Source organism: Martes martes (assembly GCF_963455335.1).
Source record: "Martes martes genome assembly, chromosome: 3".
NCBI classification, from domain to species: domain Eukaryota; kingdom Metazoa; phylum Chordata; class Mammalia; order Carnivora; family Mustelidae; genus Martes; species Martes martes.
The window spans coordinates 24,205,970-24,224,739 of NC_137890.1; positions in this window are offsets into that span (position 1 = coordinate 24,205,970).

Below are 18,770 nucleotides of genomic sequence, written 5' to 3' on the forward strand. Positions count from 1 at the left end.
GCTGCGAAGGTTTTTAAATGCTCTCATCTTCCATTTTTATCTCATTGAATGGTGACATCCAAGATCCACACTGGTCCACAGACCACTCACAGGGTAGCACTAAGCAGCACTTCCTTTTTTTTCTGTTTCAGTTCAAATTCCTTCCGCACAGCCTTCCTCCAACTCTTCTTCTGAAAACAGACTGCTCTTTTATGCCATTCTAACTTTTCAGCCTCATTACCCACCTCTTTACCTTAAACCATCCTCAATATATGATGGGTTCTCTTTTTAGTATAACTGTTCCTCCTGCTTAAACTCTTCTCCCCTAAATCAGATCTGCTTTCCCAAATCCACATCTCATTTACATGCCAGGATGACTCCCTTTATTCACAAAGTTTTTCTAGATTACACCACTCTGAATTAATATCTCCCATTGCAGTTTCCCTTTATCAGCTATAACAATTTAAATAAAAATAACTACTCATGTATTTTACTTTCTCCTCACTTTAATGAAAAAGTATGAAGAACATTATACCCAGGAGTCACACAGTAGGTTGAAATAGGTTAAACCAAATAACAATTATCATCCTCTAGTTGGTATCTAAGGAGGTCCCAGTCTGATTGAACATGTTCCCTTAAGTCAGCATGGGAAGCAGTAGCTGGTGACTTCAACTCAGGGGATCTTTGGAACGTGTTGTATTTCAAGTTGATTCTTCTTTGATAGTTAGACAAGTGTTATCAGAGGAGAAAATAACAAATGCCCATTAAGGATCATGAATGGGGTGGAAATCCTAGAAACTTGGCAGTTTAAGGGCTTGAAACCACTAATGTGACTTGATAGTAATTGAGTATCTTAGCCATCAGAGTTCTGGTTGAGAATATCACTCAGGAAAGCATGCCACATTGATCTAGGGGATCTATAGAAAACAGTAAGTTGGTGATGAAAGCAATTACAGTGAAAAATCCAACTGCTGATTAGGCAACTTCATTTTTAATTTCTATTATGTATCCATGAATATAATCAATATGGTAACTGTAGCTATGTAATTGAAAATAGTATCACAATCATAACTTCAGCAAATGCCTTTTATTGATTTTAGGATTTAGTCACTTGTGATCCAAAAGCTTTCCTATTTCCATAAAATCTATGGAATGCTTTGACTTATTTATATTTACTAAATATTTACAAAACATTTATTAAAACTAGTAACTGAAGGGTTAGAGTTTCAGCAGTGAACACGTGCTTCAACTTGGCTCTGTTTTCTATATTACATTTAACTGAGTTCAAATTTCCATTTTTGTGATCAGTGCACAGTGCTAAAGGCTGTTCAAGTTGCCCTTCATCTTCTATAATAAATTTAGCTCCCCACAAAGATAAATAATTAAACTGGGCAGTGCAGTCTGATTATCTGTCAAATATAAATGAGTCACCCTGCTACCTTCAAATACTAGTTCTCTATCTCTACAATGAATTAAAACACTTCAGTCCTAGATGCAAAAGTGATAAAAATCTCCATTCAGTCAGCACATATTTATTGAATGCCTGCTGTGTGCCAAGCAATTCTATATTTGAAGAGCAGTTTTGAGATAAATTTTACATAATTTTTTCAACTGATCCTCAGAACAGCTCTCTAATCTATAGAAGCAAGAAATACTGGACTCAGGGCACCTGAGTGGCTCAGTTGGTTAGCTTCCAGCTCTCAATTCCGGCCCCGGTCATGATCTCAGGGTTGTGAGACTGAGCTCGGCATCAGGCTCCATGTTCAATGGGGAGTCTGTTTGGGATTCTCTCTATCCCTCTCCTTGATCCTTCCCCTGCCCTACTCTCTCTCTAAAAGGAAGGAAGGGCGGGGAGGGAAGAAAGTAGGGACAGAGGGAGGAAGGAAGGAAAGTAATGAAATACTAGAATCAATTTACAGATGAGGAAATAGTGCTTCAGAGAGAGAAAGTGATTTCATTAGGTGTCACATGGTTTTACATGGTATAGTTATCAATAAAACTTGCAACACCTGACTCATCACCATTTGGTACTTTCATATAGCACCTTGGTTTCCAAGAATAAGATGCTGCTAGGAAAAATAAATTCTTGCATATCTGGTAAATGTATATCTAATGCTTTGTAATTAACCGTTTGAGTGGCCCTCATATAAGTTTCTTCATTTTACAGTGAAAACTGTGAAATCTGAGAAAAGATTTCAGGATGAACAAGTGATTGCTGCAAAGCCAATGTATTTGCCACCATAGTAGTGTCCTTTACTAAATGTAGTAAAAGGGATACACTCCCCTGGAATGTAAGCTACAATAGGCCAGATCCTCTTTCTGATTTATTTATTGCTCTATCTCCAACCCTGGAATAGTAGTTGGCACATAGTATGCGTTAATAAATATTTGTCAAGTGCATGAAACACTTTGAAGTCTATTTTCTTCTTGATCCTTACCTGATTGCTTATATATCTGTGATATTAGAGGTAATTGTCTCAGAATGGTAATTTAAGTTTAATATGTGGCTAAGTGAAGCTAAAGCAGCATAATGACGATCCTATGACCTCCAGTTAGTTCACATTGTAGCTCAGCCACAGTTAGCACCTGATGTTTCAACAGCCATCTTTAAATAGAACAGTGAACACCCACCAGTGGCACAGAGAGAACTGAAAGCGTACATTCCTTTAATCACAGGTCAGGACTTTGCAGATATGCAGAATAGAAGACAGCATATATAAAAGTTTCTAGCCTAATATTGGACACAAAGGATGCTCAATAAACGTTAAGAGAATCTCTGTTTGATTTTGTGTTTCTGCAGACGTGAAATTGTGTGTGAAGAACTCGGGTGTGTCTTATCTAATTCATATGAAGGTAAGACTAAAAGTCTTTATGACTTAACATGTGTATTTAGTAATATTTAAGGGACTTCTTTAATAAAGTTGTTGGGTTAAAGGGATTTGGACATAGTGAAATCTTGGTTCAAAGTTTGACTTTTTCGGGGCACCTGGGTGTCTCAGGTGTTAAGTGTCTGCCTTCGGCTCAGGTCATGATCCCAGGGTTCTGGGATCCAGCCCCACATCAGGCTCCCTGCTCGGTGGGGAGTCTGCTTCTCCCTCGCCCACTCCCCCTGTTTGTGTTCCCTCTCTCACTCTCTCTGTCAAATAAATAAATAAAATCTTCAAAGTTTGACTTTTTCAATTATATATATATATATATATGTTTTTTTTTTTTAATTAGTCAAGTTACTCAATTGTTCCAAACTTGAATTTCCTTATCTTCAAACTGAGGATAATAATAGTAACAACTTTCTAAGGTGGCAGTGTGTGGTAATTGGGATACCTTGCGTTTGGAGGCCACAGGGAGTGTTGGGTCAACAGAAGAGGGCAGGTCCAAACCTGCAGTGATAGCTTAGGTGTTTCTATTTGTGTAAATCAGATTACCGGTGAGGCCCACTTTGCTCCTGTAAATCTATATGTGTTATTGGCTGGAATCCAAGTTCCATAAGCCATAGATATTCAAAGTCCTTTTCAAGGTTTTTGAGGATTCTAAAGAATCACATTTCATAGTGACCTGTGCATCTAGAGTGCTGTTCTCATGCTTTTATCTTTTTAGACCAAATGTTTTTATTGACTGAAATCAGAAAATAAGGCTTTTCCTGAAATTCTACCCATTCCCAAAAATACCCACTCACACAAGAGACTTTAAAAGACTTTACCGAAGATGTTGAAGTCAAAGGAAAGGAATCACACCAAAGCAGTAAAACAAAGTCAAATTGTATATTATATAATCTTGTTTTAATTTTTTAATTTTTATTCTTATTTTTAGTTACCAAAACCACTTGTCCTTGAACACGACATGGTTACCTAGTCTCCCAAGATCTCATTCACCCTACATCCTCCAATTCTATATTCTCCTCTCCCCCACACATGTCTAAAAAGCTTCTCATTACTCAAGCAAAAGAGATTTACTATTTATTCACTTCAAAAATTTCTGTTACCGTGATTTCAGGGTCTCACATTTTTTACTCCATGAAACTTAAGACCCAGCCCCTAATAAAAGGCAGTCCTATCCAGAGAGGAATATTGTACAAATGTTACAATAATGTATTTCTCACTTGACTATACTCTAGAATAACTGCCAATGCCTCTTGTCATGAGAAAGACCAAATGTCTCTCACTTGTTTTCTTATTGATACTACTGTAGGACATATGCTCCAGCTACCATTACTAACGAGCCACATGAAATACTGACTCTACGTTTTATACTGAATGACTCTTCCAGACCAAGTTTGATATCTGCTAGTCATAATTTTCTCCTCCAAATGACAATTAGGATCAAATTTAAAATATGTGTATGGTGTGTATGTATGTGTGCATGTGTGTATATGTGTCTTGTGGGCTCCTGAACTATCCTCGTTTTGAATATTTCTAATGATCGAGTCTTTCTAAAAGTGCTCTTCACCTCCTATAAATGTACCTTTTCTTTTAAGCATTTCTGGCCTCACCGCCAGCTGCCACATTCTTTTCTTTGGCATTATATTCCATCTTCTTGGTAAAGATGGAATATAATGCCATTATATTTCATTCTTTAAAGATTGAACCCTCCCACTTTTGCTGTCTCCCTCATAACTCCTGATTTCCCAGGAGCAGCTTCCATTTAAACATCCCCTTTAGCTGTGTGACACATTCCTTTGGCTAGTCCAAGGATCTTTTTTCCTTTTTTTTTTTTCCATCAGGCTATACAGAAGACTCTTTAAAATCACTAATCACTAATAATGCATTCCTTATTTTAACCATGTCCTACTATCCTACATTTAGCCCAATTCCTTAGTTATTCATTGGGACTGCCAATCAATTAACTGACAATCTTTTAAATATCTGTTATAAATCTTCTATTTTCAGTTCCCTTCTCCCATCATAGTTTTCATGATTTTATTTGCAACTACTCTCTGAAAATTACCTTAAACTTTCTATTTTCCTATAGAATCCATATGGTTAAACTAACATTAGAATATATTAGGAGAGGCAACTATTGTTTTATCTGTTAAGTTAGAACAATTCCCGTTTAAAAACAACACCAGATCTCAGTGGCTTATCACAACTAAATTTATTACTGTCTTATCTCTGTTTAATGTCGTTTGCTGAAATAAGAATGGGACTTTCCTTTATGTAGTCATTTTAGAGGGTCATCTGACTCCTTTCCTCAAGTTGCTATGAGCATGTGTTAGGAAGTCATATCTTTTCTTACCTGCTTTGAACCCAGAATAATGTGTCACATTTTTGTGCATTCTAGTTAAATGGTCCCTATATGATGCAGAAACTCTGGAAAATGCTGTTTGTCTATGTGTCCAGAAACAGAAAAAAAAATGTTTGCTCAGCAATGATAGACTATGGCACGCTAGTTAATATCCCACCCAAGAAGCTGAGTACTAATAAGTAAAAACAAAAACGCAAAACAGCAGTGACAACGACTGGTATGTATATACATAGTCCTATAAATCCTCTGTCCTGCTCAGCAGTTTTGCCACATTTCTCCAGTTAGCTCGCATTTCTTTGTTATGCTATTTTTCTTTCAATTATCTTCTAACTTCTGGCCCCTTTTTTGTTTCTATGGCTTTATCATAGAAAAAAGAGAAACCTCCAGGTAGAAATTTTATCTGTCTCTTCCCACCATATCTAAACACATTCCTGTAACAAAGTCTTTCTCACTTTTAGTTCTGTTTGTACAAAGTCTCGCATGGTCATACACTTTGGTATACAGACATTCTCCATTAACATTCAGTTGTGCCAGCGAACCCCATCTGTAGGTGTCTGTACAACTCTCTCCTTCTCCCTTCTCTTTTCTCCCCTCCAAAGTGTCTTGAGAGGGTTATGTGTGTTGTTCCTGCTTCTTAATACCTCCAGTACTCTTCTGCTCACAACACTTGGAAGTTGGTCTTTCCAAGATTCTGTTGATTTTTGTCAAAAAAATCCAACAGCAACTTTTAATTACATTTGTTATTTTACACTTTAACAATTTTCAATACATTTGAATATTCAATCCTGTTTTAAACACTTTCCTAAACTCCTCTCATATTATGCTCCCTTTTTCCGCTTTACTTTCAGTTCCATTCTCAGGTCCCCCTTCTTTCTGGAACTTTCTGTATTGCAGCTCTTCAGTTTCACCTTTAGTTTCTATTCAACTTTCCCCTCAAAGGCAGCTCAAACTGAATATGTTGAACAATGAATTCATGGTTTTTTCTTTTTCCTCCAAATCTGTACTCCCTCCATACTCTCCCATCTCAGTATCTCAGTTACTCAAATCTGAAATCTGGGGATCATGAAGATTTGTCCTTCTCCATCAGCCACCAAATAAAATCAGTTATGAAGTCCTGTTCAGTGTAAAATGATGGTTCTGGTTCCAGAGGAGCCACCACCACTTTTTGTAGTGGCACTCCAAAAATATGAAATCCCTCTGATTTTCTTGAATCTATTATTTATTGCCGTTTTTTATCCCCAAGAACATTTGGAATGGTCTCCTTTAGTCACTAACCAGATCTTATCTTTCTCTTTTAAAACTTTTTGTTTTTAAATTAAGGAGCCTGGGTGGCTCAGTGGGTTAAAGCCTCTGCCTTCAGCTCGGTCATGATCCCGGGGTTCTGGGATCGAGCCCCGAGTCGGGCTCTCTGCTTGGTGGGGAGCCTGCTTCCCCCTCTCTCTCTGCCTGCCTGTCTGCCTGCTTGGGATCTCTGTCTGTTAAATAAATAAATAAATAAATCTTAAATTAAGGAGCATACCTATTTATCTTGGTCTGAAAGACCTTTAATTGATTCTATCTTCTTCCAATTTACATTTGGCCATACTCCCTTCTCACCTCATTACTTCAGTCAAAATTGTTCTTATGTGGTGCCTCAAATCTGTTCAGCTCCTTCTAGCCACCGGAGTTTCGGATCATTTAGTTCCACTTGGTCCAGCTTTCACCTAGAAAATTGATCCTTATTTTCAGTTCTCAGTCAAATTTTCACTTTTCCAAGAAAAAATATAGCACCCTTTACTTTGTATTTCATTAACTGATTCAAAAAGTTTCTCAGAACCAGCATCATATACTTGCATTTAGTCGTACTTTAAAAACCCATGTATATCATGTGAGTCAGAGCTGCTAATAGGTGGTTACCTACGTGAGCTTATGCTATTGTGTCCCCTCTGTTTAAGCAAACTATTCTTGAACAGTAAAATCAGTAATACTAAAAAAAATAAAAAATAAAAAATAAAAAAAATCCATATGTATCTCCATTTCTGTTGTTACTCTACTCTGTTCTTCTGTCTAATGCCATTATATTTTTCTCACCACTCCAGATTAAGCAAGAAAGTATTTCTTATTGAATATTTTACATTTGTTAATTAGCAGGTTACATCAGTGTTGGAAATGTATTACATTATAACACTTTAAACTACAATTACTTTATAAAATGTATTTTTTTCCTGTTAAGGTAGTTTCTGTGAAATGGAGTTTGAAGAATATGAAATAACACTAAATTTGCTAGTCTGATTTATTCTCATATAAAAGGAAATCTCTTGAGAGAACAATGGGAAAGTTCAGTAGCATTTGCTACAGATTACATGATAACAGTTATTTCTTTACTTTAAGCCCTTTTAGTGCATTTGGCCATCAGTAGCAGATAAAATCTACTGAGTACTCAGTCCTTGCCACATGTGATTTCATTTCACCATTAAAAAAACCTTATGGATAGGTATCTTTATTACCATCTAATGAAGAAAATAGGGGCTAAAAAGAATATTTGCTTAAAGTCTCACAGCTACTAAATTCGGCTAGATGTGAAGCTAGACTATGTGGAGGTAGGACCCTGACTTCTAATCAATAAGCTATGTAATATTTTGTTTTACTGTATAGAATACTCAGATGGTATAATCTGGATAACCTTTAAAGGGCTGGTTTTACCTGACTTTCTTTATGCATTTAGCTTAATTTCATTTCATTTTTTAAAAAGATTTTATTTATTTATTTGTGAGAGAGAGAGAGCAAGAGAGAGCACAAGCAGGGGGAGCAGCAGGCAGAGGGAGAAGCAGGCTCCCCATGGAGCAAGGATCCTGATGAGGGGCTTAATCCCAGAACCCCGGATCATAACCTGAGCTGAAGGCAGACAACTGAGGGCAGACAGCTGAAAGCAGCCGACCAAGCCATCCAGATACCCCCAGCTTAATTTTAGTTATAAAATTAAGGGGATATGCAAACCCTAGAGATCTAAAGTAACAGTATCTAGAAAAGGGTTTTTTATTTCGAATTTTATAAAAGTAATTTTAGGGTTCATTGATATACCATAAACTTATTCTCAAAAAAGGAAGTTTACGAACAGACCCATAACCAGTAAGGAGATTGAAACAGTCATCAAAAATCTCCAAACAAACAAAAGTCCAGGACCAGACGGCTTCCCAGGGGAATTCTACCAAACATTTAAAGAAGAATTAATTCCTATTCTCCTGAAACTGTTCCAAAAAATAGAAATGGAAGGAAAACTTCCAAACTCATTCTATGAGGCCAGCATCACCTTGATCCCAAAACCAGACAAGGATCCCACCAAAAAAGAGAATTACAGACCAATATCCTTGATGAACACAGATGCGAAAATTCTCACCAAAATACTGGCCAATAGAATCCAACAGTGCATTAAAAGGATTATTCACCACGACCAAGTGGGATTTATTCCAGGGCTGCAAGGTTGGTTCAACATCCGCAAATCCATCAACGTGATACAATACATTAATAAAAGAAAGAGTAAGAACCATATGATACTCTCAATAGATGCTGAAAAAGCATTTGACAAAGTGCAGCATCCCTTCCTGATTAAAACTCTTCAAAGTGTAGGGATAGAGGGCACATACCTCAATATTATCAAAGCCATCTATCAAAAACCCACCGCAAATATCATTCTCAATGGAGAAAAACTGAAAGCTTTTCCGCTAAGGTCAGGAACACAGCAAGGATGTCCGTTATCACCACTGCTGTTCAACATAGTACTAGAAGTCCTAGCCTTAGCAATCAGACAACAAAAAGAAATTAAAGGCATCCAAATCGGCAAAGAAGAAGTCAAACTATCACTCTTTGCAGATGATATGATACTATATGTGGAAAACCCAAAAGACTCCACTCCAAAACTGCTAGAACTTGTACAGGAATTCAGTAAAGTGTCAGGATATAAAGTCAATGCACAAAAATCAGTCGCATTTCTTTACACTAACAACAAGACAGAAGAAAGAGAAATTGAGGAGTCAGTCCCATTTACAATTGCACCCAAAACCATAAGATACCTAGGAATAAATCTAACCAAAGAGGCAAAGAATCTATACTCACAAAACTATAAAGTACTCATGAAAGAAATTGAGGAAGACACAAAGAAATGGAAAAATATTCCATGCTCATGGATTGGAAGAACAAATATTGTGAAAATGTCTATTTTACCTAAAGCAATCTACACAGTTAATGCAATCCCTATCAAAATCCCACTCATTTTTTTTTCAAAGAAATGGAACAAATAATCCTAAAATTTATATGGAACCAGAAAAGACCTCGAATAGCCAAAGGAATATTGAAAAAGAAAGCCAAAGTCGGTGGCATCACAATTCCAGACTTCAAGCTCTATTACAAAGCTGTCATCATCAAGACAGCATGGTACTGGCACAAAAACAGACATATAGACCAATGGAACAGAATAGAGAGCCCAGAAATAGACCCTCAGCTCTATGGTCAACTAATCTTCGACAAAGCAGGAAGGAATGTCCAATGGAAAAAAGACAGCCTCTTCAACAAATGGTGCTGGGAAAATTGGACAGCCACATGCAGAAAAATGAAATTGGACTATTTCCTTACACCACACATGAAAATAGACTCAAAATAGATGAAGGACCTCAATGTGAGAAAGGAATCCATCAAATCCTTGAGGACAATGCAGGCAGCAACCTCTTTGACCTCAACCGCAGCAACTTCTTCCTAGGAACATCGCCACAGGCAACAGAAGCAAGGGCAAAAATGAACTATTGGGATTTCATCAAGATCAAAAGCTTTTGCACAGCCAAGGAAACAGTTAACAAAACCAAAAGACAACTGACAGAATGGGAGAAGATATTTGCCAACAACATATCAGATAAAGGGCTAGTATCCAAAATCTATAAAGAGCTTAGCAAACTCAACACCCAAAGAACAAATAATCCAGTCAAGAAATGGGCAGAGGACATGAACAGACATTTCTGCAAAGAAGACATCCAGATGGCCAACAGACACATGAAAAAAATGCTCCACATCACTCGACATCAGGGAAATACAAATCAAAACCAGAAAGAGATACCACCTCACACCAGTCAGAATGGCTAAAATTAACAAGTGAAGAAATGACAGATGCTGGCGAGGATGCGGAGAGAGGGGAACCCTCCTACACTGTCGGTGGGAATGCAAGCTGGTGCAACCACTCTGGAAAACAGTGTGGAGGTTCCTCAAAAAACTGAAAATAGAGCTACCCTATGACCCAGCAATTGCACTACTGGGTATATATCCTAAAGATACAAACGTGGTGCTCCAAAGGGGCACGTACACCCGAATGTTTATAGCAGCAATGTCCACAATAGCCAAACTGTGGAAAGAGCCTAGACGTCCATCAACAGATGAATGGATAAAGAAGAAGTGGTATATATACACAATGGAATACTATGCAGCCATCAAAAGAAATGAAATCTTGCCATTTGCCACGATGTGGATGGAACTAGAGGGTATTATGCTTAGCGAAATAAGTCAATTGGAGAAAGACAACTATCATATGATCTCTTTGATATGAGGAAGTGGAGATGCAATGTGGGGGGCTTGGGGGCAGGTAGGAAAAGAAGAAATGAAAGAAGATGGGATTGGGGGGAGACAAACCATAAAAGACTCAATCTAAAAAAACAGACTGAGGGTTGCTGGGGGGGGGGGGATGGGAGAGGGTGGTGGGGATATGGACATTGGGGAGGGTATGTGCTATGATGAGTGCTGTGAAATGTGTAAACCTGGCGATTCACAGACCTGTACCCCTGGGGATAAATACATTATTTATATGTTTATTAAACATATAATACATTATATGTTTATTAAAATAAATTAATTAATTTAAAAAAAGGAAGTTTACAAATTTATTATATGTTGTAGGGGAGAACTCTAAGGTTTATAAAGTTGCTTGTGATATCAGTATCTAGGGTGCCCTCATTAAGAATCCCCTCCAGATCTTGGCCATGATTCATATTTATCTATCCTGCCTACACAAACATTTTTTGTTACTTTGTTTCCTGACCTGTATTATTCATCCTAGATAGTTATTAATAACTGTCTGTCTCTCTAACCTGAAAACTCTATAGAGGTTCCGGGTGTTATATACTGTCTAGGAGTTTAAGGTTTCTGTGAGAGAGAGGGAGTGTATAATATCCCTCTGTTGGAAAAAAACAATTTCAAGATTTTAAAAAAACTGAAATATATTCCATTATTTATACCATGTCATTTATTTTTACTCATGTGGAAAATTGTTGAAGTTATAGCCTCCAATTTTTTCTTCCCTGAATTATACCTCCTTGGATAGGTCCTCCATCAACACATCCTAGTTTTGTTTGGTTGGTTTTGTTTTTAACAAAAAACATTTATTTCTCACAGTTCTGGTGGCTGGAAAGTCTAAGATCAGGGCAGCACCAGTAGATTCAATGTCTGATAAAGACTCACTTTCTGGTTATTAGACAACCATCTTGCTGTGTTCTTTCATGGCGCAAGAGGTAAGGGAACACTCCATGATTTCTTTCATAACGGCACTAATCCCATTCATTAGGTTTCCACTTTTATGACCTAGCCATCTCCCAAATACCCCACTTCCAAATACTATCACATTGATGATTAGGTTTAAACATGTGAATTTTGAAAAGGGACATAAATGTTCAGTCTCTAGCATTATTATTTGTTTTTAATAGTCCTTGGGTAAGTCTTCACTCATCCTAGTCTTGATAATGTGACTTGCTTTGGCCGAGGGACCGGGATAGCAAATGTGACACATAGACTTCCTGATTATGCATCAGGACTTAATTTGTCTTATTGCTCTTATACTTTAAATTGGCCATGAGCAAACTCATGCTAAACTGCAAGATGGCACATGACCCAGTTTCTCCTGCGTCGGTACTAATCATTAGTCAAATGGAGAATCAGAGCCATTGTGTGAATGGCTACCGATGACGGGTACAAAGGTAAACCCAGGAAAGGCCAACAGAAACACTGCTCCTCTAAGCATAGCCTGCTTGTTGATCTACAGAATTTTGAGCTAAATAAGTGGTGGTGTTTTTGTTTAGTTTGGTAGTGTTTGTTTTGGTGTTTGGTTACACAGTAAAATGTAACTGATCCAAGTATTCTCTCAGCTACAGAGTTTACTGTTTAATCACTATCGGCCCTATAGCATGTACTTATGCCAAGTTAGTGATAATCATTTTATATCCATCATAGCTGGAGGAGGAGTAGTGCTTAGACAAAGAGGAATAAGGAAAAACACATTAAAATTGAGTGCTCAGTCAGTGCCAAGCATTATATTATGTGCCTATATCCATATTATAAAATGTATGTGTTTCTTTGAGATAGCTCAAATATCAGCAGGAGTCCAGGAATCAATTCTCTTAGTATGTGAAAAGAATGTGTTTTTTTTTTGTGAGTTCTTCAATTAAGGGACTTACTTCTCAGTGCTGGTAATAATTGGCCCATATAATTTTTACATGTATAGATGCATAAGCAGAGACAGAAAAGTTAGAAAGAGGTAAATTTCATCAGAGACTCACCATCCTAATTTTTAGGAAAATGGTGAAGTTACTATTCCATACTGCTGAAATATCCCTGGATTTGTAAGTATTGTACAAAAGAGTATGTGATCTTTAAGTATTTCTTTAGGTTTTTAACACAATGACTATGTTGTAATTGAATGTACCCTAATGATAATTTCCAAGGTAATTATTCTCTTTTGAAGAGTTCCTGACTTGCATTAATTAAAACCTGATTATTTCAGAGATCACCATGATGCATAGAAATATTTCTCTCCCACATCATACATCTTAGGAAATAAAGTCTTACAATGGGCTAAAATTTCACAAATATACTTGCATTCAAAATGTTCCCTTAAAGTCATGCATACCATAGGAAGCTTCTCTTTCATTTATCACCCTGTGGTGGGAGGTTTTTCAACTGTATGCTAGACACTTCTCTAAGCAGAAGGAGTAGTAGCTAAAATAGAAAAGTTGTTAGTTGTATTCTTAAATAAACAGAATAATGAATCTTTGTAAATCATAGGAAACTGAAAACAAACATGTCATACTTTTTGATATTTTAATAACATTTCTTTTTTTTTCTTTAAGCAAGAGAAGTGATAGTTTCCCATTACAAAACAACTGCTGTATGTTTTGTTGTATACCTGTATTGTATAACTTCAAAGGAGTAAATCCTGCAATATTAAATTATTTAATTTGATGAATTAGATGTGAGGTCATAAATGGAGAGGTTGGGATTAGTTGATAATTAATGTAAAAAATTGGGCTGTCCACACTTTTTAATAGAGAATGAGAGTAACTTCCAAATTGATGAAATGAGATTTGTTAATGTACCAGAAAGTATGAGTTTTTAGTCTATTAGCATAAATCATAGATTATCCTTTTAAAATGTATTCAAAATATAACAATGCTAAAAATTACCTTTTAGCAAGTAGATGAGGTACTTGAAATTGCTTAGCATCTACACATATGAAAATAAAATATTACTGAATATTTGAAGTTAATTTTGGAGGCAGATGTACTTTTACATTGCTTGCACTGTATACCCTGATTAATTTCTTCCTTCTTAAGATATTTAAATTTTTTCCAAATTTGATTTTTCCCCAAGAAGCATACTGTATAAACAAAATTATCTCAGTTTCTTTATATCAGCTACTCTGTAGAAAGTTGGACAAAATTTCAATCGGGTGCACTCTTACCATTATTTTTGTAATGAAACTTATTTTTCATATGCTGATGTTAAATTAAAAGATGAGACTACATTCTAAAATATTCTTTTCTTCTGATACAAGATAATTAAAAGATGAAATACAGGGGAGGAAGTGTCAGCATTATTACTTAGCATTATTACTCAGCATTATTACATTATCAAAAATGTATAGCCTATATATGGGTTTTAAAAGTTTCTGCATAACAAACCTATATAACTGTTTATTTCATGATATATAAATATCAAGTTTAAATAGCTATTTTACAGGAATCTAGGTAGAATAGTATGTATTAATGTTGTAAAATAAAAGGTGATTTTTTTTCTATCATATGGAAACTGAAGAAACATAGAAATCATGACAGTGGCATGATTATAGGCTTGTTTAAATCTGATTTTTTATTCTTAAGGGAGTAAAAATGATGTGGCAACAAGTGGCAGTTTATCCACTTGTTGATAAGAGCAAGTGAGATGATTGAGAGGAATGACAAATATTATTTTGACCCAATAGGTAATACTTGACCTGCAGTTAAAGTTTAAATGGTAAATATATGTATAATAGAGTCTTAACTTTTCAAAGAATGTGAGTTTTGATAGCATAGATAATGAAGAGATGGCTACTGACTACTGTTATATTGCTACTCAGCATGGGTTATAATGGCATTGTCATACAGAATCAACTGAAAACATGGAACAGCCAAAAGATTTTCTCACACATGGGAAGATAGGGGCCTGGAATAAGGTCAGAACTATGGAAATAGGAAGAATGGTTTAAATCTTTCAGACTTAGGGATAAGTGAGCACGTGATCTCTTAAGTGAGTAAAAGAGGGTGAGCTGAATAGAGAACAGGGCTAAAAGGGTAGCTGCAGAAAAAACAAAACAAGGGGCACTTGGGTGGCTCAGTGGGTTAAGCCTCTGTCTTCTGCTCAGGTCATGGTCTCAGACTCCTGGGATCGAGCCCCACATCGGGCTCTCTGCTAAGCAGAGAGCTTGCTTCCGCCTCTCTCTCTCTCTCTGCCTGTCTCTCTTCCTACTTGTGATCTCTCTCTCTCTGTCAAATAAATAAATAATATCTTTAAAACAAAACAAAACCGGAGATATAAAGCATCAACTAAGTGATGCAGGTTGTTAATGGAGACAGAGAAATTCAGAAAGATCATTCCTGAAATGGGAAAGGTAGTAAATGTATTTCTAAGCAGAGAAATTATTAGGTAACAAGGAAAAAGAATAGAAGGGTGCTCTGCTGGAGATGCAAATACGGGAGTTATCCAGTAACTAATACCACCAGAGGTGCCTGTTAAAGCAGAGCAGAGAGACGTCAGACACTGACAAAGGGAAGAAAGGAAACTAAATAAAGAAAAATGCAAACAGTATCACAGAAGTCAAGAAAGGTGATTTGAGAAGGATAATAGGAATAGCAAATTTTAAAAATGAAATTAAATAAGGCAGTATCTAGTGGGAGAAAATCATAGGCAAAATTATAGAACAGTTGAAATGTGGTTATTAGGAAGGAAATCAAACTCTAGAGAGGGAGGGAATAGTGAATGAGAAATTGGAGTTGACAGTTTAAAAAATCTTAAGAAGCTTAGATATAAAATATAAGAGAAATAATATTTTGATAAATAAATGAAAGCTATTCTAATCCTTCATTAATTTTCCAATATAAAAAAAATAACTGGCAAATCTTTTCTTATAAAATGGGGGGGGAGGGGCACCTGTGTGGCTCAGTTGTTAAGCATCTGCCTTTGTCTCAGGTCATGGTCCCAGGGTCCTGGGATTGAGCCCCACATCTGGCTCCCTGCTTGGCAGGAAGCCTGCTTCTCCATTTCCAACTCCCCCTGCTTGTGTTCCCTCTCAAGTTGTGTCTCTCTGTCAAATAAATAAATAAAATGCTTTTCAAAAAATGGAGGAAAAATTTTGGAAAATGTGGGGAATTTTAAGAGGAAACAATGAAGAATACTGTAGAAAAGGAAGAGAGGGAAGAGGAGGAGAAAAAGAGAATCAGGGAGATGTCAAGTAAGGGAAGAGATACTGACTAAGTAAACTTTCACCTCTTAATGTGTACAGTCAAGTCAAAGTAAAGACAAATCAGAGAGATGAAGAATAAGCTATATAGCAATCACTTGAAAGGAGAGTTGTGACATCCTGGCTTTGGCTAGAGGAGAATTATCACTATTAATTCTAAAGCAGCAGTGAGTTAGAGCTAATGGATTCTCAGACTTCCTGTAGCATTATTTTTAAGACATGTATAGAAAGTATTAAAATACTGAATTTGTCTAGAGTTGAGGTTCATATGATGGTAGAGACAGAAGTCTGTTTTCCTCAAATGGGGGTCAAGGCATCAAGGAGTAAATAAGGAGAGATCGCATGTAAGAATTTCATGTATAGAGTGACAGTGGAAAAGTGAGAATTATTAGAATAGAGAATTTGGAGAAAATAATATCCATGACAAAAACTGTGCAGGAAGCTTTGGGCTATAAGGGAAAGTCTTATCTGGGGGTGATGCAGGGAAGAAGAAAAAAGTTACATAGCAGAAATTCACACAGAAATTCATGTGGGGATAGATAAAAAAAGCAAAAATGAAAGAAATATTGCATAAACAAATGTGTCCTAGTAAGTAAGTATAAACAATTATGTTCATATGCCTTTGTAGGTGATAATATATAAGTGTATACAAAAAATGATGTTCACTGGGGTTAGAGTTATTAAATAATACAGACTTGTAAAGACACCATACTGTTATTATCTATTATAGCTTTTGTCCTTCTATATCAAGATTTTTTGCAGGGATAATTTGCTTCATTTGGAATTTTGGAAAATAAGTGCCACTTAGTATGCAAAGTTTTAACTCGGTAACTGGTGTCTTTTTAGCACATGTATCTAATACTATAAACAGCATTATTTGGAAATACAGCTAGGTCAAAGTTTATTCAAAACTCTTCTTGTTACTCCTTATCAACATATTTTTCTACTGTGAGAATAGCTATTTTTTAACTCAAAACTGTACAAATTTTCATCAGCTAGTTTTATTAAATTAGTTATTACAAGTTACCAAATGACAGTAACATACATAGTTTTAATAATGTGACAGATATTGTTGTTTGCTTGCCTAATAATGAGTTTTATTTTTCTTTTTCAAAAGAATTCCTCAGCTTTTTAGAGTTTTGTATAGGATATGAAATGTAATGAATATACAAAATATATTTCTTTGGATGATAGCTTTATAAAAACCTGTTGCTTCAGGCATGCCTGGCTCAGTCAGTTAAGCGTCTGCCTTTCAGTTAAGCGTCTGTGTCAGATCGGGTCACGATCTCAGGTTTCTGGGATCAAGCCCCACATTGGGCTCCCTGCTTAGGAGAAGCCTGCTTCTTCCTCTCCCACTCCCCCTGCTTGTGCTCTCTCTATGTCAAGTAAATAAAATAGAATCTTTAAAAAAAAAAAAAAAACTATTGCTTCATATTTATCCTGAAAAAAGCAATAAGGAGTGTATATCATTACATTGATAGAATTTACATTGTATACAGTGCAGATTCTATCAATGTAATGTATCATTATATCAATGCATATAGTATTAATGTATAACTATAAGGATATCAAAGCGGTAGCTCTCTCACATTTCAGCTAATATGCGTATTTTCCTTCTGCGTTTCTTCTTCTTCTTGCCTTGAACACACACTTGATACAAGAAGAGAGAGTACCAACCTATGACAATGGGTAAGCAAGCCAAGAAAAACAGAGAGGGAGTAGAGGGGACCTGGAGTGTAAGCACTTGTCCCAGCCATAGTTACTCATCCCCAAACTATAAATTATCTAAGAAAAATAAAACTTCCATTTGTTAAGCAACTGTTATACACAAGCAAATACGGTCATAACTGATACTTAATATTCTCGTTCAGAATCAATTATATTGGTGAAGACTTCTGAATTCAAATATCGAGACACGATATTAAAAATAACATTAGCCTATCAATCAAACATTTTAACAGCTTTAAAAGAAAGCACTAAAACTAAAAAACAATCTGTCCAGTATTCTCAAAAGGAAAGTTATACACTCTGACGTTTGGAAAGGTTTCTCTGCCTAAACTACTGGAAAGCACTGTATTTTGTGGCAGGGTCATTGGACAAGATAAATAGGAAGATGAATTTAAAAAAAAAAGCAGCAATCTTATGTATTGGCTATTAATACTGTATTGGATGGAAAAGAAACTAAATTTCTCTTTTTGAACACCTCAGCACAAAATAAGCTCAAAAAACATTTGCATAAGCAGGAACTCTTAGATCCTTCTTGCAGGGCATTCTTTGACTCCAGAAAACCATTGATAGTCACTACACATTAGAGTCAGACTGTTAGGAGATAAACCCATCTACTGAGGAGTTTCCTGGTGCATCTACTATAACATAAATTGGATGACCGTTTTCTTACCACTGACTGTTTTATGAATACTGAATCAGGTACATACAAAGAAGTGTAATATACCTGGAGAAAATTTTGTTGGGTTATTTCTGGAACTCTCTTGGTTTGCTTAGAGTTTAAGGTGAAATCCATGACTTTGACAATTATATAAATTCTATCATGCTCAGCTGATGCAGAACATGGTTTAAAGCCATTTTCCAAAGGTTTTAGGTACTTTAAAGTGAACAGAGCCTTTACTTCACAGCATGACTTCCTTATTCAGGAATAAAATAGAACTTGCAGAGCAGCAATAAAAATGATACCAAATAAAAGCCTGTGCTTTGTTGAGTGGGGTAAGAGCCCAGAGCAATATTTTAATTCAAGCAGAAAAGCAAAAGTTTCACA